The sequence below is a fragment of the Crocodylus siamensis genome, chromosome 1 (genome assembly GCF_052110815.1).
Source record: "Crocodylus siamensis isolate JL-2025a chromosome 1, ASM5211081v1, whole genome shotgun sequence".
Taxonomy (NCBI): Eukaryota; Metazoa; Chordata; order Crocodylia; family Crocodylidae; genus Crocodylus; species Crocodylus siamensis.
Genome location: NC_143395.1, coordinates 192,234,669 through 192,256,258, shown reverse-complemented (window position 1 = coordinate 192,256,258; position 21,590 = coordinate 192,234,669). Strand labels below are relative to the sequence as shown.

General features: G+C 44.9%; 1 protein-coding gene across 5 annotated transcripts in view; it reads left to right on the top strand.

Annotated features, from left to right (window-relative positions):
- Positions 1–21,590, top strand: part of PLCB4 (phospholipase C beta 4) — a 361,436-nt gene that overhangs the window by 34,611 nt on the left and 305,235 nt on the right. For 3 of the 5 annotated variants that reach the window (XM_090051533.1, XM_090051509.1, XM_090051517.1), the window contains exon 2: positions 10,748–10,806. The exons of the other annotated variants lie outside the window; for them this stretch is intronic. The gene's annotated coding sequence lies outside the window, so the exon portion shown is untranslated. The remainder of the gene's footprint in view (positions 1–10,747; positions 10,807–21,590) is intronic. 5 annotated transcript variants of the gene reach the window in all.

Sequence of the window (21,590 nt, the reverse complement as noted above, 5' to 3'; positions counted from 1 at the left end):
AGTTTGAACAGATAGCGTTCATTGTTTACATCTAAATCTAGCCCAAGTTGTTTGTTAAATAGGTAAGAATTTCTGAAAAGGAAAAATAGCTTTCAAACATGGAGGATAAATGTATTAAATAGTAATAAACAATATTGTGTGATTATATGTTATTAATCCTTACTACAGGCCAAATAATTTTGTGATTTAATTTTTGTTTAGTCTAAAGAAAAAGCTGTGAGCAATTAATAGGGATTTAGCTGAAGTAATTACAGCTGTTTGCATATATATGCTTGAGCATGAGAATGCAAATACATATTCTAAAATGTGGGTTATGTTCTTACCGTTCTGGAAGTGTTTTATTGATGAATAATCTCACCTCTCTTGTCTAACTATGGATTTAGACACCTTTCTGGAAAGTGATCTTGCCCTCTCACCTCGCCTGTCTTTAACTCCTCTACTGCCTTTTTCCTCTAGGCTTATTTTGAACACTGTTAGGTATGTATATTTAGATGTGACAATCATTGGGTTTTGTGCTGCGTTATAAGAAGAATAACTATAGAATAGCAACATCCAAAAGGCTATTTTCACCATTTCTATGGGGCGAATTTCATAGCAGCTGGGCAGCTCCCTGCATTGCTTAACCCCAGAGCTTGGGCAGGAGGACAGTTTCACCCTGTCAGCACTTCACCTATACCAGGTGTATTGTAGAAAGTTACAGTATTAAAAACATAATCTCCTTTCCCTGGGCGCAGTTTTGAGCCTGGCTCCATGCCCATGCAACTGTTTTGAGGCACTGGAGTGAATCCCTTTCCTCTGCTCAACTAGCTACCTGCATTGACAGCATCTGGCCCAGAGTATGACCACTGCTGAGGGATGCTCATTTCATTCCTGTATCAGTGGGTTGCTCATAGCAGAGTGGGAGTGGGTGCAGCCTTGCCTTTTATCCCCTTAGGCTGCTGGCCAGTGCAGTGGGGGGAGCATGTTGTGCCAACCATAAACTCTGTGCAGTTTACTTCCTGCCCTGAAGCAAGAGGTGAAGCAGGGACTGGCATATGAACATCACAATTGAAACAGGATTCTTGCCTTGCTCCTTGTGCTCTGGAGCTTTGTTTTGCCCTATACTTGAGTTGTATTATCAGATTCGGGCCTTGCCCTCAATATTCTGAAAACAAGTGATGCTGTGAGCTAGACACCTACAGCATTACTTCTCATGCTTGTTTTGATAGCTGCCACATAAGAACATTTCAGAATAAAATCAACTTCAAACAAGCAGGAGCCAATGTAAACAGCATTACTGCATACCATTTCATCCACTTGGGGTGGGGAAGGCGGATATACTGTATTCACTCAAATATAAGATGAGGGTTTTTTCCCCCAACCAGCTTTGTGGGGAAAAGCTCCTTGTCTTGTATTTGAATAGAAGAAAACCTCACTAAATACATTGCCTTTCACTAAACTGCTGCTAGGAACAGCATATGCTCGGTAATGGATACCATTATGAAGTTGATTGAATACAGTCTACAGTGAACATGTCTGTAAAACACACGGGCCATACTGGGCAAATATACTGTTGGGAATCTTTTTATTATATTGTTATGAAAGTATCCAAACTTAAAACCTGCTTCCATCACCTTACACTGTGTTATGAAAACTGCATCAGCTAAGCAGCAGCGAAACAACAAGGTGATAAGGTGTCAAAACTTAAAACATGCTTCTATCAGTTTCCAAAACTTCAACAAATAAGACTGTCAAAAAACATAGAACATTTTTACATTATCCAATGATTCCCTCCTTCCCCAAATTCCTATTAATTCAGGGACCTGGATGCTTTTGTTTCTTAATACCACATTACTCCCTGTTGCCTCCCAGTCTCGTTTATGAATGCGTATCGCTCTGTATCCCATCTGTGTTTTCTCTTAGCCCCTATCATGCCTTTCCTAGCCAACCCCCAGCCTCTAAGTGGGTGCAGCATGCCTCCTACTCTGTCAGTGCTTAAGGCACAGAGATTATACATAAACCAGTATAAGCGATCAGAAAACAGTTAAAATCTGGGACACAACAAAAGTTCATTGTACATGAGCTGCTTTCAAAATGGCTGAAACTGGTTTAAGATAAACCTGGATGGATGTAGTATCAGACTTAACTGAGTTAGCATAAATCGGCTTATTTAATTTTTGTCCCAGACCCCCTCCAGGTTTAAGTTAACTCACGGTCCCCCAGCCTTTCAGGATGCTTACACAGACCCTTCTTGCAGGGTGGGCAGACTAGCCTTGGCTCACACAGTCTACTTCAGCCAAGCAGGGAGGTGTGCTCTAGCATCCCCTGGCTTCTGGCCTGGGCCAATGCAGGCATGTGGCTGCATTTTTGGAATCAAAAGTGAATGTCTGTTCACTTGCTTATTGGTTTGATCTAGTCACCTTAGACTAATCTGCGAAGAATGAATTGATTCAACCTCAGGCTTTTTGACTGTCTGTACTTAGCTTAAAAATTCAGTATTCTAAACCTTTCCCCTCCCTTCTACCTGATCACTGATAACACTCTTCCCCCAGTTACCTCCTGATAGCTTATTAGTCTCAGCTGTTGATCTTTAATCAGTACCACCACACTTGCACCCTGTTCTCATTATTGCCTTATCATATGGCTGGGCCGTGCTTCCATCTTCCAATGAGACATATAATACTCTATCCCAGTATTCCACATTTCTGCAGGCACATCATGTCTACCTCTATCTGATCCAAATACTGGCCCACCCCCACCCATTTCACATGGCTGCAAGTGCTCTTTACATTAACTGAGATTAGCATAATCATATTTATTTTAAGATATTGCCCACCACCCTCCAAGACTAGTTTATCTATTGAGCTCTAGGTCTGGGCATGACTCCGCTTCTGGTCCTTTCTTCCCTTTAACCATGTCCATTGTGCAAAACAAACTTGGTGTTTTGTCTTCCTCTAAGCGGGGGGTGGGCAATTATTTTGGGTGGAGGGCCATTTACCGCATTTTGGCAAGCTGCTGAGGGTTGCATTGGTACCCCACCCCTTGACAGATGTCCCATCCCCAGTTGCCGTCTTGTGACCAGAAGTCCCACCCCCTAGCCCCTGACCTTTGCCACCATAAGTCCCTCCCCTTGCCCCCTGGAAGTACTCCTTTTAGCAAGAGGTTTTGCCATCTCAGAACCAGAAAAATACCAAATTATTTTCTAAAAAGCAAACATCCACAGTATTCATTAATTTGGTTTCAAAAAATATTTTTGTCCTAATTTACGTGTGTTTGTGCAATGTACATAGAGGTGATGCACACTAGCTTAAATGAAATATTACTCTTTTATATTGTGGGGAGTGGGTGTGTGGATATGTAGGGTGAGAGAGCTTGTGGGTGTGTGTGTATGTGAGGTGTGGGTGGGCATGGGGTTTGTTGGAGTAGGGGGCTGGGTGCCTGGGGTGTGTGAGGGGATGTGGGAGGTCTGCGTGTATGGTAGTGCAAGGGTGCATGTGTATGGTGGGGTGTGCATGTGGGGCTTAGCCTATGAACACACACACCTCCGTACCTGTGCTTCCCATCCAGCAATGCAGCCGGCAGCCACGTGGTGCTGGAGCAGAACGGGGGCAGGAAGAGAGTGAAATGGCTGGAGTTGGGCTGTTCAGTCCTGCTGAGGCTCGCCCTGGGTCCTACTGTCCCTAGCTTCTGTCAACATTGACGGGCTGCTGGGGCAGATAAATATTATTTTTCTAAATTTTTTAGGGGCCCCATGGGCTGAACAGAATGGCCTGACAGGCCATATTCAGCCCATGGGCTATATTTTGCCTGCCCTTGCTCTAAGAACTCTACCCCCAGAGGGGCTGACTTTCCTCAGTGGACCCTGATAAACCTGGGAGCTGCTAGTAGTGGGTTGAGGGGCACTTACATGTCAACATTCCTTATAACTCTCTTAAGAATTTTTGGTGTGCTGTCTCATTCCTAAATATTACCTCCCAGTACAAGTTGCTCAGCATCTGGATTAGGCAATTCATATGTAGTGCCCAAATATTCAGCATCCTCTGCAGTATCAGTCTACTGAAAACAAGTCAAGTCATCTCTAGCTTCAAAAGCTACTTGCAGATGTTAAAAAAAACCCAACAAAACCCCCTCCACACTTTACCAGAAGCAGCAGTGCATTACTTCAACCCAGCTCTGTACTGTCTGTAAAGATTGGGCACTTCAGCAGAGCTTTTTGGTGCTTTTAGCTAAAGCTGATTCAATCAGCTATTAGATAAAAATGCCAACAAAGCCCCACTAAAGCACCCAGTCTTTACAGATGCTGCAGAGGCAGGTTGAAGTAACACTATGCTTCTTCTGGGCATACATGGGGCTTGGCACGGGAATGCTCCAAATTTAAATTAAAATGCCTTTTTTTCCCTCACCAAAGTATTTGCCCTATCCTTGTCATCACCTTTTCTCATGCTGTATTACCTTTTCTTCAGCATCTATTGGGATCCTTAGCACTGATTTCTCCCTCTCTTATTTGAAGGCCCAATTTCTCCAAATCCCTCCAGTTTCCCACTCTCATTATGATACTTTTCAGCCTATTTAGTTCAGCCCCTGTTGCCTCTCCATACTTTGATGTATGCATTAGTACCCTTTCCACTGAAAGTAAGTCTCTACCTACTACATGTATATCATCCATGTATAGTATGCGTTTTACCTCTCTCCCACCCAGTATCTTTACTTTGCTTATGACCTTGTCGTCTTCTCCTTTCTGCTAATGGTTCTATGCTGCACACAAATAGTAGTGGTGGCAGGATGTAACCTTGTCGCACCCCATATGGATTTTAAAAACTCTGCTTTGATGCCCATTAATTTGGACTTGACTCTCCAATTTTCTGTACAGTTACCTTAAGCGACATACAGATTTATTTCTTTCTCTCTCAGCTTTTTTGTTCTTTTTCCCATGGTTCTTCAACCTTCCTTCCTGAAGAATTCTCCCATCCTCTTCTTCACCATCATCCACCATTCTTTGGTACTCTTAAAATATTACTCCCATGTTTTCCACCCCTTGTACTGTCTCCTGTACACTTGACATATCTCCTCATCTTGCTGCAGTCTCGCATTTAACTTCCACACTCCCCTTCCTCTTATGGGGCTCTTACCAAGAATTGATTTTTCCTTCAGCATCCAGTGATCACTAAGGCTGCTTGCAGATGTTAAAAAAACAAACCAAAATGGCACTTTACTTTAAACTCCATGCACTCTTGCGCTGAGCCCAGCATATGACCAGAAGAGGCAGCGTGTTAGTTGGACCTGGCTCACCCAGGGCATCTGTAGAGAGAGGGTGCTTTAGTAGGGCTTTTTTGGCATTTTTATGTAATAGCTGATTGAATCAGCTTTACAGAAAAGCACCAAAAAGCCCCACTGAAGTGCCCAATCTATACAGATGCTGTGGAGTTAGATTGAATTAATGTACCGCTTCTTCTTATAAAACACGCTTTTTTTTTCTTTTTCTTTATATTTTTTTTGAGATCTGCAAGCAGCGTAAATACCATAATTATGTTTTTTTCTTCCTTATCTCTATTTCTTTTGATATAAGCATAAGGTCAGTTCTTGATTGTTTCTTTCCATTGGGGTCTGTTCTAGTGAAGACTGTCTCCCCTGCCCACACATTTCTTAGTGACTTTTCTTTTATTATATTTGTTAACAATCTGGATGAACTGTGTAAAGTTTCACCTCTTCCTCCCCCTGTTCTGTCATCAGCTTCTATTATGCAGTTGAAGTACCCTGCTTTATCTGCAGTTTCTCTCTGACCATATAAAATGCTAGCTTTCTAAGCAAAGTCTTCCTCCCCTCCTGCTTTGTTGGTGCATATATGTTGAAAACTTCTAATTATGCTTCCTTGACTGATGGTATCATTTGCTGCAGTCTGCCACTCATAATGTCTTCCACTTGCTTTAGTTTCACCTCCGTATTCTTGAATCGTATTGCCACTCCAGCCATTTTGTTTTCATTTGTCACTGACCATCAGGACACTCCCCATCTTCATCATTTCTTAAAGCGTTTATAATCCTGTTTCCCCAGTATCCCACATTCTTGTAGACAGATTATTTCTTCCTTTACTAGTTTTAACATTGATTTGATTCGTTCCCATCTTTTCCTTGTTAATATGTTCTTGATATTAATAGACACTGTAACTAATGCCATTGCACTTGTTCAAAAAGTGTACACCTGGCCCTTTAAGGTTCACTAGTGCAGCTGCCCACCAGGGGTGACTGCTTCACCTAACCCACTCTCATACCTGTGACTTTTGCTAGCTGCCTGACTGTCTTTGCATTCAGGTAGGCTTCTACTTTCCTGCTTTCCACCTCCAGCTCGCCACTTTGGGCTGGAGCCCAGGGTGGTTAATGGCAGGAAGAGGCCCTCTGGCTCTGACTCCAATGCATTCCCCTCATTTTCAGGTATCTTTTTTCCTGATTTTTTTCTTCTCTGTTTTCTTCCTTTTCCCTACCCAATTCCTGGACTCTTTTATTTGTTCCATTTCCATTTCTTCTGCTTGTTTGGTTTAATTTCCATCTGGGCTCTCTCCCACTCCCCTGCCCTCTTCTTCTGTTTCTTCTTGAGCCACCTCAGTTTCAGATTGACTTTTATTAGTAAGTGTTTTGGATGGGGAATCCAGAGAAAAAGATGACAAAGCTGAGATGGAAATACAAAGTGCCCGAGTGAGGGATGGGGGAGAGGAGGGGACCGCGACTAGGTTACAAGCGATACAATGTTAGCCAACTAAGCCCGGGGGTGGGGGAATGTGGGAAAGGGGAAGGGGGGAGGTTGCAACGCTGAGAGAGAAAGGAGATAGATACACACAAACCCGTTACAGTGGTCCGCAATGTTGGAGGAAGTGGCTCAGAGAAAGCATTTCAGTCCATAAAGTCTGATCACGGGGGTCCTCTTCAGGTGGGGCGGGGTCGTCCGTGGCGGCGAAATCCTCTTGATGCAAAGCGAAGCGGCGGGGGGCAGTTCAGGCGGCGGTGTCCTCCGGGTCCGGTCCGGTGGCGGCTTGTCTGGAGGGGTCGGTATACTGGCGGTGGCCCGTGATGTGCTCCACGTAGGTGTCGCGGGACCAGCGGATGGTGTCGGACACCATGAGGCAGCGCATCAGCTTGGCGTCGCGGCGGGAAACGCGGCAGGCATGGAGGACGCTCTCGTTGCTGGGGTCCCAGGCTCTGAGCGTCCCCACGATGAGCGCCTCCACTGTCATGTCGTAGCTGCGACCCCTCAGGGTGTCGGCCAGCGGGGCGTACTTCTCCCGCTTGCAAGCCCGGGCATCGGTGAAGGCTTGGCGCTGGTTTTGAAGGGGATGGTGACGTCCACTATCACGATCTTCTTGGCTTCGTGGTCCGTGACGACAATGTTGGGGCGCAGCTGGCTCTCGCAGCCCGAGACGGTGCGGTTCACGGAGATCTCCCCCGCCCTGGCCGGGATGGCCCGCACCAGGCAGTCCTGGACAGCATTGTGGCGGAGCTGCCAGGATCTGGCGTGCAGCTTGCAGCCGCACAGCACGTGGGGGAGGGTGTCCGCCATGTAGCCACACCGTCGGCACCTCTTGTCCCGGTGGCCGAAGTGCACGGCCCCGTTCAGAGGCAGGCAGTTGAGGCGGGTTTCATAGTTTCATAGTAGCTAGAGTCGGAAGGGACCTAGGTAGATCATCTAGTCTGACCCCCTGCCTTGGCAGGAAAGAGCACCGGGGTCAGATGACCCCGGCAAGGTGCTCATCTAACTTCCTTTTAAAAATCCCCAGGCTAGGAGCCTGCACCACTTCCCCTGGAAGCCGGTTCCAGGCCCTAGCCGCCCTGACTGTGAAGTAGCGCCTCCTAATATCTAATCTAAACCTACCCTCCACCAGCTTGTGACCGTTATTCCTGGTCACTCCTGGCAGCACACGGGGGAACAGGGACTCCCCCAATACCTGCTGATCCCCCCTGACCAGTTTGTAGCAGGCCACAAGGTCCCCCCTTAACCTTCTCTTGTGGAGGCTAAACAGGTTCAGGTCCCGTAGTCTCTCCTCATAAGGCCTGGCCTGCTGACCCCTGATCATACGAGTGGCCCTCCTCTGGACTCTTTCCATATCGTCCACGTCCCTCTTGAAGTGTGGCGCCCAGAACTGGACGCAGTACTCTAGCTGCAGCCTGACCAGTGCCGCATAGAGGGGGAGGATCACCTCCCTGGACCTGCTCGAGATGCATCTGTGGATGCATGACAGGGTACGGTTGGCCTTCATGACTGCCTCCCCACACTGCTGGCCCATGTTCATCGTGGAGTCAATGACGACTCCAAGATCCTTTTCCGTCTCCGTGCTGGCAAGAGGGGAGTTCCCCAACCTGTAAGTGTGGTGCCGGTTCTTCCTCCCCATGTGCAACACCTTGCACTTATCAGTGTTAAACCCCATCCTATTCTCATCCGCCCACCGTTGCAACCTGTCAAGGTCAGCTTGTAGCCTATTGCACCCTTCTAGTGCACCCACATCCCCCCACATCTTAGTGTCATCAGCAAACTTGAACAGGGTGCTTTCTACCCCCTCATCCAAGTCACTGATGAAGATGTTGAACAGTGCGGGCCCGAGGACCGAGCCCTGCGGAACCCCACTGCCCACGTCCTTCCAGGTGTGGTGGAGGAAGCGCCTGCACCTCCAGTATCTCAAGCAGTACCTTTTTTCTTAAGTCATACCTGTTCATCATCTATCCTGTCTGCATTCTGTCACTAGTCGATTTTTCTTTTATCCTTAGTCTCTGATTCTCCTTGATATCTCTCGGTGAATCTTCTGTGTCTTCCTGTCGTGCCATTCCCAATGGGCTGGCATTCCATTGTGCTCCTGCTGCTCTCTGCCTCTTGTCCAATGTACCTTCTCCTGCTGTTCCCACTCTATCTTCCATTGTCCTCTGCTCCTGTGTTCCCTCTGCCCTTGTTCCTCTCCCTGTCACTGTCTTTGCCTTTGCTTCTGTCATGGTTGCTACTTCCACTGTTGTTCCCATCTTGTTCATCATCTTTCTTTTCTGCTTATCCAACTTTGTCTGATCTCCTTTGTTTACAGACTTTTCTGCTCTTTATTTCACTTTCCATTTCCTGGTTACTTGCCACCACTCCCATTGTTTCGAGCTTTGGGTTTCCTTCCTCCACCCTTTATATGATGGGCGACTGGTGTCACCTTAGTCAGAGGGGGTATGTGTCCCCCAGCCACCAACTGGGGGGGGCCCACATGGCCAATCTTGCCAACCAGCGGGGGGGAGGTCTCCCTGCGGCAGACCTCACTGACCAGGAAGTGCCGCCTCAGGAAGTGGCCATAGTGCTACATCTGGCGCTCCCACTCCCTGGCTGGTGCTCGCAGGGGGGACATTGGTGCTCCCGCCTGCCCCCCTTGCCCGTTGCCTAAGTGGGGAGTGCAGCCAGTCAGGGGGTGCACCAGTGCTCTCAGGGGGTGCATGTGCACCCCCGTGTAACCCCTATGTGTCGCCACTGCCTTACATCTCAATACTTCATCAATCCCAATCTCTGCCCTTAAGGCATTGATCAGGTTTTCAGCTGATCACTTGATCTTAGTTCAAGAGGCTGAGAAAATCTTGATGGAAACATGTCCCAAGGCCCATCTAAATAATATACAGTACCCAGTGCACTCAGTCTCCCTAGTGCCAACTCTTTGTCAGCTCATAGTGAATGACTAAACTGAATATATTTTGACTTCCTCTTCACATCCACAGATGAGCAGTACCGTTCTTTCCCATTTCCACTGATTCTTGTTTCTTCACCAGCCTAAATGTCTAGCAAACATCACCTAACTTCTGTGTAAATTAGAGGCTTTGCCATCCCCGTCTCTCTGCCTATTGCATGTGATTGGTGTGCTGACCTCCATGACATGGAGCTGGACAATCCTGTGTCTCATCTGCATATACATTTTTGGAGGGCCCCAGGACTTGTTACAGGAACATCTGGTTCCAGTCATGAATTGGAGCCTAATTAGCACATGGATCCTTTGTGGGGGTGTATCTTGAGTGTACACACATACTGAGCAGTGCTAGGCTCTGGCATCACCAGGGCTTGAAATGCTGTTGACTGCTGGAGCTCAGCCTAATCAACTATGTGATAAATCATGAGCCTTTTGGCTTTGGACTAATATAGATATTTTGTACTGTGTTTAAGTAGGTTAAAAAAATGTGCTTATCGAGTACCTGTGCTGAAACTTGCAGAAAGTCAATGTATTTTGGTCCCTTGTGTTTAAAATTTGCCCCTTACTTGGATGTGCTCAGGGAGGGAAAGGAGCCCAAGCAGAGTCTTACAGTAAGTGGGGGGAAATGGGCTGCAGGCAGAAGAAGTTGGGGTGGCAGAGGTCAAGGGAGCCACCAGGTATTTGTCACCTATGCCCAGCCACTGTTTTCCCTGCTGTAGCAATGGGAGGGGGACAGATTCAAGACAAACCTCTAATAATTAGCTTCTGTACCTGGTGATCAATTATAGCAAATTTATAAATTTTCCATGTATAGATTCTAATTATTAGGGGGTCATCTAAAATTCAAGGTTCTCTTTGATTTGAGTAAATAAGGTAATATCGGGGGAGGGGAAAGTCTGCTGTTTGAAGAACCTATTGCACTCATTTCAGATACATGTGGGAATGAATTTATCTTAAGTGAATGCTGTCTTTTTAAATATTAGGCATGTTGCTTTATTATATTGACAGCTTTAGGAACTTTGAGCCAGTATTTTGTTGCTGAAAAATCTATTCTGTTTCTCCTTTTTTGGTTTTGTTTTTAAGGGAAAGAAGCTGTTTCTGCACCATGGAAACTTCTACTGTGTGACCTTTGGTTTGGAAAGGTAGCTGTCTTTTCTCTTCCTTCTGATTATTTTTTTCACATTTTTGACTGTGTTTGTAGGCTGTTGACTCCCAATTTAAAATGTCATTTAATATTGTTGTGCTGTGTTATTGATATGAGTGGAATGTAGATTTTAGTCCAGAGCAAAGAGTGGTTGTGCATGAAGAATAAGAGCCAGTAAAGATGGAGATTGTTAGCTTTTTTGGCCAAGTGACTGCAGCATTAGGCTACATTAAGCTATCTCTAGCAGCCCTGGGAGCTGTAAAATGGGGTGGGGTATGATGTCTCAGCTGCCCCTAGAGTACCTACAGTGTTCCAGCCTGTGCTTTTTTCAGTTTTTAATGATCATATCTGTAGCAACCTAATATTTTTGGAGTGTATCAGACCCATCTTATTCCCAGGTATAATCCTGTCTACAACATGGCAACATTTTATGAAGCAACCAGGTAGCCTTATCTAAGTGCCCAAGTGTCCATGTGAATCCTACCCTGTTCTCAGATGTCAGTTTTTCAGGAAAACAGCATCACTCCATGGTTCTGACCACCAAACACTCTGGCTAAGTACAGACAGTCAAAAAGACCCAAGGCTGAATCAGTTCAGTTGTTGCAGGTTGGTTTATGCTGCAGAGATTAAACTGAGAAACAACTGGACATACATTCACTTTTGATTCAGGAAATGCAGCCACATAACTGTAGTGGCTCAGGCCAGAAGCCAGGGGGTGCTAGAGCACAGTTCGCTGGCATATAGCCAGCATGGTCCGGGTGTTCACTTCCTCTTCCTGCTGCCTGCCTCTGGGATTTGCAGTCCAGAATCACAACTGAAGAACTCTGCAGGGTTGCTCATCACTTTCTTGTCCTGCTTCCAGGTGCTTCTGGGATTTGTAGTCCACAGCTGCAGCCAGAAGTAAGGTCTTAGCTGGGCGGAGCAGCTCTACTCCAGATGGAGAAGGGAAGTTTAACCCTCCTCCCTGGCCCGAGACCCAAGCTGGGGTTTGCTGGGGAGGGGGGCAGTCCCTGCTTCCCTCTTCTCCCACCCCTTCTCTGTTGGAGCAGACAGCACAGCCCAGCCTAGGGCTGCAAAGCATGCTGGGGGATTGTGATTTAACTTGGACCAGGAATATCTGTCAGCTTCCCTGTGTAGAGAATCTCACCTATACCAGAAGATGCTGTGCTCCACCAGCAGCCATACAAGTACCCATCGTCCTGTTGGTTGTATGTCATCTAGAAACCATAGAGTGTCAGGGGCATGACTGGGGCATAGGCGATCAGGTGTTGACCCTCGTAGCGTTCAGTCCACGGGATTGGTCAATACTGGGGGTCGGTACTGGGGGTCAGGGAAGCAATGGTCCAGACTAGAGCCAAGGCAGCAGGAGCAGTCAGGTCAGGAGGCTGAGGTCTATAAGGGTCTAGGATGTAGGGAGTCATCCTAGGTAGAACCACAGTCCAAGTGTGGTCAGGAACAGGAGACAGGGATCTAGACTGATGTGGCTAGCCAAGGGGGTCTGGAGCAGGCAGCTATAGCTGTGCAGGCCCAGGACATGGGTAACTGCCAAACCACAAGCCAGGAGTCAGCTGTCAGAGAACAGGGGCCTGGAAGCAGAAGGGGTCAAGGAACCAATAAGGCAGTTTGGAAGCAGGAATGGGCAGACAGGAACCAGGGTGAAATCAGGAAGCAGGACCCAGAAGACACAAGACACAGTACAAACCAGCAGGACCAAGGAAATCAGAAACAGAGCCAGAAACTCAAGATTAGCTATCTGTCTTGCTGAATACCCTGGTGGGCATTGAAAGAGCAGCTGCTTAAAAACAGACAGCCATGCCCAGCAGGCAGCTGGGGTCAGGTCCGGGTAGTTAGGCTGCTGATAATCAGTCCAACTCAGGTAACTGTGGCCAACTGGGGGCAATCTAGCTAGCATGCAGCCATGGTTTTTGACACAGATGGTTGGAGAGCAGGAAGTTGTACCTTTCTACTTCAGTATGGATCCCTGACAAAGTGGAATTTTAGTTTAGGCTTTTGATTAAATGGGCACCTTGCATCTCTCTGTGGCTTGCCAAACCTGTGTGTAATAATCCCGGTGCAGATGGTGGAATTCCCTTCTAAGGATAACTGAGTCTACTTGGTGCAAATGGACACCTTGATGTGTGTTTACAACAGTGCACATGCAAAGGATACCACCTCTGCTCCACATGCCAATAGAATGTACAACTTATTTGGTGTAGAGAATGGTGAATAGTTTTGATGGAGAGTGTGCATAGATATACATTTTATTGTTGTTGCCACATAAAAGTAAGTGTAATATCACCATCCTGTAAGCCCTGTTGGCATCTGATGCCCGAGGTGTTTTCTTTGACTATCAAGGCTTCTTGCTTGTGGTAGGAACTCTGCAGGAAGTCAACTCTAACATTTGCTTATATCCTTAAACAGGAAGGGGCTGATTATATGCCTCCTTTCCACAAAGAAGCCCAGGGTGGCTTACCATAAAAGTCAAAAAAATGATAGAAACAGAGTACATTTGGAAAACGTAAGATTGAAAGATGATAGGGCAAGGCTGTGGCTTCATTGTACAGCCTTATGGTCAGCTTTTGTCATGGTAGGAACTGGAAAATAGAGTTCCTGCTTTTCTGGTTTCTTTTCCTTTTTGGTGTTCAGTCTAGCTTTGTGCTGTGCCAGGAGGATTACGGGGACTTTTGCACTCTGACCAATGTTCTGCCACTGTCGCTTTGTTTATTTTAAAATTATTAAAATGTTCCCATAATAATTTGCTTCTGGATACATATATGGTTTGTTAAAACAATTAAAAAACAGTTGACTTATGTCAGCCAAAAACAGATATTTCAGAAAGCAGAAAATATTGTAAATACCCACTGCCTGCCCTCACACCACAAGTTTGAGAAAAAAGAGATGGGGTCAAATTCTTAATAGGTGTAAGTGATCTGACATTCCAGGACAGAATTCAGTAGTGATGTAACTATTAGTCTAATTTATACATTTGTCATCATTTGGTGTAAGAGGATGAAACAGTATAATTTGCACCAGTTTGCCATTCAGTGGATGTCCTAATGTATAATACAGGGGTGTCAAACACATCAGGCCCGGCAGGCTGCGTGAGTGGCATGGGGCTGGTCTGCAGACTAGATTGGGCCCACAGATCACCCCTATGTGCTGGATCCACATCTCTGATGCTCCTGGTGTAATATATAAATGCTTTGGGAGGAAAAGTCTGGATAATAGTGGGAGAAACAATTACACTATGCTTTCTTTCTACCATCCTGCAAATTGCTTTTCTGTTATCCTTTCTTTCTCTGCCTAAATTATTCATTTTGGCACACAGTACAGTATTTTACTACCCATTTTTAACTCGTTTAGCCTAATTGGTTAAAGATGTCAGCTTTATCACACCTGCATTTGAGTGCTAACCATCACACATGTACCCTGAAAATCATCAGACTCTGGAATCTTTTGGAACAAAGTAAAAGCAAGTTCTAGCATTTCTGGATTTACATTGAGTATAGCAAAGCAGAAATTCCTAATGGTACCTCTACCAAAATTCCTAATGGTACTTCTCAGGTAGATAAGGTTTGTGAGCAGTGCACTTTAGTAGATGTCAGCTATTTCAAAACTGCATGAGGGTAGATTTCCAGGTAGCTAACCTGCTTAAAATGTAGGGCATTAAAAATCACATGGTGGGTAAGGTACTTTTTTTTTTTTTTTTTTTTTTTTTTTACTCCATTGTGTTTTTCCCAGCTGTTTTTTTGGAAATTATGTTGGTCAGTATGTCTTTCAAAACAGACCATTCAGATTTATTGCATAGAAAAAATCCTGACAGCACATTCTAGTAGGGAGAAAACAGTACATACATTTATATGTACCTTCACTGACATGCGTGCCGGTAGAGTGGAGGCCTTCAAACTTGTCTCTTTGCATTGTAAGGAAATCTAAATAGCATTGGGAGCCATATCAATTCCTCTCCTGCCAAGCTCAGGGCAGGAAAAAGGGTGAGATGTTCCACTACTACAGAAGACTAGAATTCCTCCCACAGACCAACTGCAGATGCTTTCTCAGCCTGACAAAGGGTATTTGTACCTGAAAGCTTGCAAAGAATTTTCCCAATTATTTGATTTTGTCTAATGAAAGATATCAGATTTATCAAAAGAACCTTGTTTGCCTATGTCCTTAGAGCAACATGGCTACTACCTATACATCTCTCACTAGTTACTTGTGGAGTCTAGAGAGTAAATAGCCAGACCATTCACCCTCCTTTGTGGCCTGGGCCGGGAATGTGGAACAAAGGGCTGCAAGACCCAGAGGGAGGAGAAGGGGCCACCACAGGAGTTATTTCTGAGGTCTAACAGTTGTACAGTCCATGAATCTCGCAACTTCCTCAGTGTTGGAAGTTTTGCCTGTTGTTGGGTGCTAAAGCACCAGGAATCCCTTTGGTGTGTACAGCAGCTTTGGCTGGTTACCCTTTGACAGAGGAGGTAGGATAGAACTGGACAGACAGCAACTCAGAGACTTTTTGGGTAGGCACGTCAGCATTTTTTTCCTACACTATTGTGGGGGAAGGTATTAAAAAAAGTCTTTAGAATGAGGCCCATGTTTTTGTGGACGTTTCTAGTTAGAACATACCTTACCCTACCATTAGTTACACCTTGGTACCCTCATTGACTTCACTCAGCACCAAGCACTAAATGCTGCTTACTGATGTGGAACAAAATGCAAAAAACAACACTTTAAGCTCGGTGTGCCCCCACACCAAGTGCAGCGCATGGCCAGAGAGGCACTGTGTTAGTTGGACCCAGCTTGCCTAACATATGTATAGATCAGGTGCTTCAGCGGTGCTCTTTGGTGCTTTTATCTAAGCTTTAGATAAATGTCAAAAAAGCCACACTGAAGCACCTGATTACAGATGCCAGGGAGCCAGGTTGAACTAATGTGTTTCCTCTTCCAATAAAATGGTGCTTTTTGTTTTTCTCTTTGTCAGTTTTTTCTTTAATCAGTTAGGCTGTTAGCAGCTTAAGTGATTAAAGTGATGTTGCATGGGGTATTGATCAGGGCAGGAGTTGACCCAGTGAGGGTTTTTCAGGTGTGATTGAGGGCAGGATTTGGAGCAGGCAACTTAATTATACAACTTGTATATTTGTGGTCATGCATAAAAAGACATTTAGATTGACTCCCTGTTAAGGCTTTGCACCTGCAATTAATTGTAGATGCAAAATAGGCAGCTGACTGAAGGTTGCTCTAAGCCTGGGTCCTTAAAAGCATTCAAGCTCAGCCAGGTATCTGTTGCCTATTCTCTTTGGGCAGTTTGAAGGAAGACACAACGAAGCTTATTGAGGGAAAAGCAGAAAAGCACTGCACAGAGTTTTTAAGCGATTTCTGCCATAAAAGTCCACCCAAATCACTTTTCATTCAATGAGGGATGTGAAACGACATCTCAACCATGCTGTAGCAGTGCTGAAGTATCATTGAATGCAGTAATTGAGGGAAGAGATGGTTTCAAGCTCCCTGTACATGCTTGATATACCTAATAGCTTTAGATATTCCCTGTGCTCTCTGCTCCTTTCCTGTGCTTCAGATGTATTGTCAATGTCACAGTGTCCTTCAGTAGCCTAAAAGAATAATGTTGTTGTCCGTAGCCTAGAAGTCATAGAAAAATTTTGGTTTTCAGGCTCCTCTCTTGAATCTGATATTTTATGTAAAGTAATACCTTTCATTGCTTTATTAAGCATGGAAAATATGTTTTATATGGAAGTCAGAGTAAGTCATACTTCTGGAAACTTGTAGAACAGTTGACTAAGAATGCAGAAATCTTCATGTGGTGGGCTTTTTCCTTCGTTGACATAAGTGCGTATCACTGACTGACTTCACTGGAGTCAACAGAGTTATACCAGTATGAAACAATTTAATTATGAGAACAAAGCCCCAGTGAGTCTCTTCCTCCCTTTAATCTTTTTGTTAGGATTGCAGACATAGTATGGATTGTGGCGGAATGCCGGGCTTGCGATTCCGGCACCACTTGGGGAGCCGCAGGCTTTGCGGAGCGGGCGAGCGCGCGGCTTGTGGGGCGGAATTGGAGGTAGCTTTATAACCACCTTTGAGGTTCGCCAAGCTGGCACAAGTAGACGACTTAGAGTAAGTTGTTAGTTTTCTGTAATAAGTCTATAGGATGTCTGTTGGTTCATGGGGTTCCAGAGCAAGCCCTTGCTTTCCACCACTGGAACTAGTCCAATGATAGGTGCGGCTGCCGGCTCCTTAAGTCCCAGAACTGGTCAACAGCTCATTGAGATGGGATGTTAGTAGTAGAAGTTATTATGGAGTAGATATAAAGTGAAGTAAAAGTTTGTTTTATTCACTCACCTGGCCTTACCCTCTTACGAATAAGAGGGGAGGCCAGCTGGAATGAAATTGCAGTAAATATGAGTATAGAGAGCGTAGATATGCTGTCTAAGCTATGAAGAGAGGCAGTCGAGAAGTGGAGTCTCCGATGGTTCTTCAGTTACAGTATGCCGGATACAAAGGGGGTCTGTTGGTTCACGGGGTTCCGGAGCTAGTCCTTGCTTTCCACCACTGGAACTAGTCCAATGATAGGTGCGGCTGCCGGCTCCTTAAGTCCCAGAACTGGTCAACAGCTCATAAATGGGATGTCGAATACAAAACTATAACACGGTGAGTCGTTGTCGATTGTCGGGTTTTTGAGGCCTTGGCTTTCGCTGGGATACGCCCAGGCAGGGAGGCTGAGAACTGGCTGCAGGGTGATCAGGCCTACAGGGTTGTCCAGTCGTCATCTCTGCTACTTCCTGCCTCTTTGCCTCTTTTATAGATGTTGGTTGGACTGCCTCTGTGACACTAACTATGATATAAGCTAAGCATACAGGGATAGGATAGTTTCTTTTACACGGTAGTTACTAGGTAGATTTTCTACATAAGTTTCGTTTCTGCAGAAATGACACTTACAGATAAGAAATGAAATTTACAGAATGCGCATGTGCAGCTTGATACAAGTGTAGAAAAGTACAAAGCTTTCATTTTGATTAACAGCCAAGACTTCAAAGTTACATAAATGTGAGAGTGCCGTGCAGCAGAAGAGGTATCAGAAACCTCTTACTGTCTTTAATAAGCAGAGGTTGGTATCTTCCAACTACATAATTGGTTCAATAAAATAGATCACCAATAAACCCTTAGCTTAATAAGCACTGTTCCTGAGAACCTTTATCTTGCACTTCCCCCCTTTATTGGCCTTTTCTTGGTGGCATCTGTTATTTCAGTGATTTCTTCCACTGTTCTCCTTATCAGATCCATTGAATCCTGTACTCCTTTATGCCTGAAGTCACTCATGGTCTTTGTACATAGACTTAAGTCTTTAGGTCCAACAAGCCATTCTCTATTTTGAACAACATAAACAACTTATTGAGGCAGGGCATATACTGTTGTTCCCTTCAAAAGAACAGATTTTCTTAAATCCACTTATTTTTACTACATTTCTAGGTCAAGAATGCTTAAAATATCTTCTTCCATTAAAACTTGGAGTCAACAGAATAGAATGAAAAATAGCAGGAAAGAAAAATAAACTAAAGTTCCTGTAACTAGATGAAACATTAGTTTCCAGGCCCTCCCCTGCTGCCCATGCCCATATACTCTTCATAGTTTCCTTCAAAGGAATGTTGTGCTTAATTGCAACAAAATCCAGTTTGATAGACTCATTGGAAATGGAAGGCATTGAAATAAGAAAGGGATACGTGGGGGAAAGGAAGAGAAATTTTGGAGCAAGTAGGAGGAAAATCAGAGGCTTGATGTTTTTAGAGAGAGAAAGAAGGACACTGACCGGAGAAGGAATAGAGCCACTGCCCAGGGATTTGGAAATTATGGTGGCAGATTTGTCTTTCAAATGAGGTAGAAGCCCAACAGATAATTCAGTATGACTATTTGTGGAGACTGGCAAATGCCTGTCAGACAGTTCGTGCCTATCATAGGTAGAATTGAATATATGAAAATAATTCCAGGTTATAGACCATATTAATATTGTATTGAAACATTACAGCATGCAGGCATCATGGGGCTCTCCTTATATAATCAGCTTTGTAGAAAAGGGAAGAAAAGGATTTTGCAGACTTGTTTACCAAGAATATCTGAAGTTGTCATAAATGTCAGTAAGAATGAGTTAATTAGTTGGAAGAGATAATTAATTTCATTCTTCATGGTTTAAGTCAATTTGTAATTATTAGAGAGCAGGATTAGATCTAGTATGGTGGGCAAATTTATATTTACCTGTTCATGGGATTCTTAGACCTTCTTCTGAAAGAATTTACTTTGGTCACTTTTGAGACAGGGTACCCAATTTAAGGGGAAGCAGAGTTTCCTCCAAGTTCCTATGTTCCTAGTAATCCAGTATGTTACTTGTAATAGCTAGGTAAGATGTTTGGAGATGGTAGTTTGTGGTGTATTTTCTTTGTCTTTGTCTTTGTCGTTTTCCGTTTTTTTTTTTTCCCTTTTCTTGAAGTTGTTGATGTACTTTTGATTTTTCTCTTGCGTACATAATTGAGACTCTCTTTAGTGAAAGTGCTATTTATCCATCTGAAAAAAAAATAAAACTAGATAATCAGTTGTAGTGAGGGAGGGAGTGGGGCTGGGGCAGGGTCAGGTGATCCCCAGCTGGGGCAGGGCAGGGTGCAGGATGGAGTCAGTGGCTCATCCAGGGAGCTTGGGGGGATGGGGAATGAGTCCTGCCACTGCACACCCCCCCAAGGGAGTTATGGGGGGCACATGTCCCTTGGATCTGTGTGCAGGGTGAGGGTGGGTTGCTGCTGAACACTTGTGGGCTGCACTGGGCTCTTCCCAGCAGCTGCTCGTGGGCTGGGGTGGGTGGCAATGGTGCTGGGAGCAGGGCTATGTGCGAGCGCACAGAGGCAGCTGGCCCTCGTCCTGCACACAGATTTGGGGACACATGCCCCCCATACCTCCCCCAGGGGTGCATGCCATGGCGGAAGCTACCCCTCTGTACCTTCTCCCCAGGTGAGCTGATGGCTCTTCCCTGTGCCCTGCCCCACCTTGAGGCAGCACTTGCCCCTGCCCCAGCCCCACTCCCTCCCTCACTGTGGGGACCTTGATCTGCCTTCCCCATACCCCTCCCCCCATAGACTTACTGGTCGGATGCTGCTTTCCAAGCTGCTGGGCCGCACTCCTGGCTGCATGTGTGCTGTGGCTGTGTGCATGCATGAAGCATTTATCGGCAACATTATCAGCCACATCAGCCAAAAAATGCTGATTGCTGATAATGTCAATTTTCTTTTTGTCAATGCCCATACAATATGGACAAGTGTATCAGTGCACCTCTAGGTATTTGACCAGTCAAATAAAGTTCAGTCAACTGACTTGTCAAATATCAGTCAAAAATTGTAAAAAAAAATTGCCAATGGGTCCAAATAATATACAGAAAAGGTGCAAATTTCCCATTAAGAAATGTGTCAAAAACAATTTTAAAAATCATATTTCTATCAATAAAACAACAAAAATGTAGTTCTTTGTAAAATTCATATAATCTTTGACCAGTCAAAAAATATGCAGCCAGTTGACCAACTTGCCAGCCATGAGAAAAACTGACCATACATTTAAAGACAGAATAAAAAGACAAGTAAAGTTTCTTACTCCCTCCCCTGGCTACATCCAAGCCCTCCTGAGAGACCTGTCAGTATCACCAGAAGTCGGCCTTCCTGCTGATTTTGCCAGCCCTAGCTGCTGGGGCCTTGGATCCTTCTCCAGTCTGGGAAGAATCCAGAGAACGTTGGCCACCTTTCAGACAGCACTTATAATATCTCCAGGCCATCTCCCTCCATCAGCATTGTCCCAATTCTCCAGAAACGTCTCTCTCTGGGACACCTGGCATTTCTCCGGCTGATGGCCTTTTCTCTGATGCGTTCCCTATAGTGTCATTCTTCCCATTACAAGTAGATACTATTTTGAGTGTTTATGCTACCAGTGGCCTCTTGGGACTGGCAATTGTTCTTAAGCATTCATCCCTCATCTTTGTGGTTAAGCCATGTCTAAAATCATAAAGATATACATAGATAGCTTGACATAACCTATACAGAGATAAAAGCAGCATAAATGGATACAGCATAAAATTGGCTTTCTAAGACCACACACACCTTATCAGTGAAATAAACACAAGGGAATTGTGCATGATGCCCCATGAAACCCCCAGTGTTTTGGGGCAGTGGTATTATATAAAGACTGTAACCCCTATCATTAATGTATTTGATACTTATGCTGCAGCAGTGCCCAGAGACTCCAATAAAGATTGAGACCCTGTTCTCTAGACAAGAACAGGCAAGCAAACCAAGCAAATGACATGGGTTGGCTACTGCCCTGAAGAATTTGCAATATAGGAAGACAAGGGGCACCTGATGGGACTGGGTGTAGGCAGGGTACACTACTATTATATAAATGATGACCAGTGTTCTCAAGCCTCAGAGTAAGCACCACAAAGTGGAATGACTATGTCTTATTGTTCTTACCCATATCAGGCAGCAGTGAGCATGTGGTTGTTAAACAATGCATGTATAAGAGATCCATCTTATACTGTGTAAGCACCAGGGTATAAGCATGATTCTAAGGTCAAACCTTGAACTGAGCCACCATGGAAACATTTTGAAGCAGAAAATATGTTTTCTATGTTTGGACCAGCATTGTTTGAAGCTTTTGTAAGAGGAAGCTAGCTGCAAACTTGGGAGGCAACTTGTATGTTTGAAGGGTGTAAGCGTCAGGGAGAGGAATAGATGCTTGGGTCTA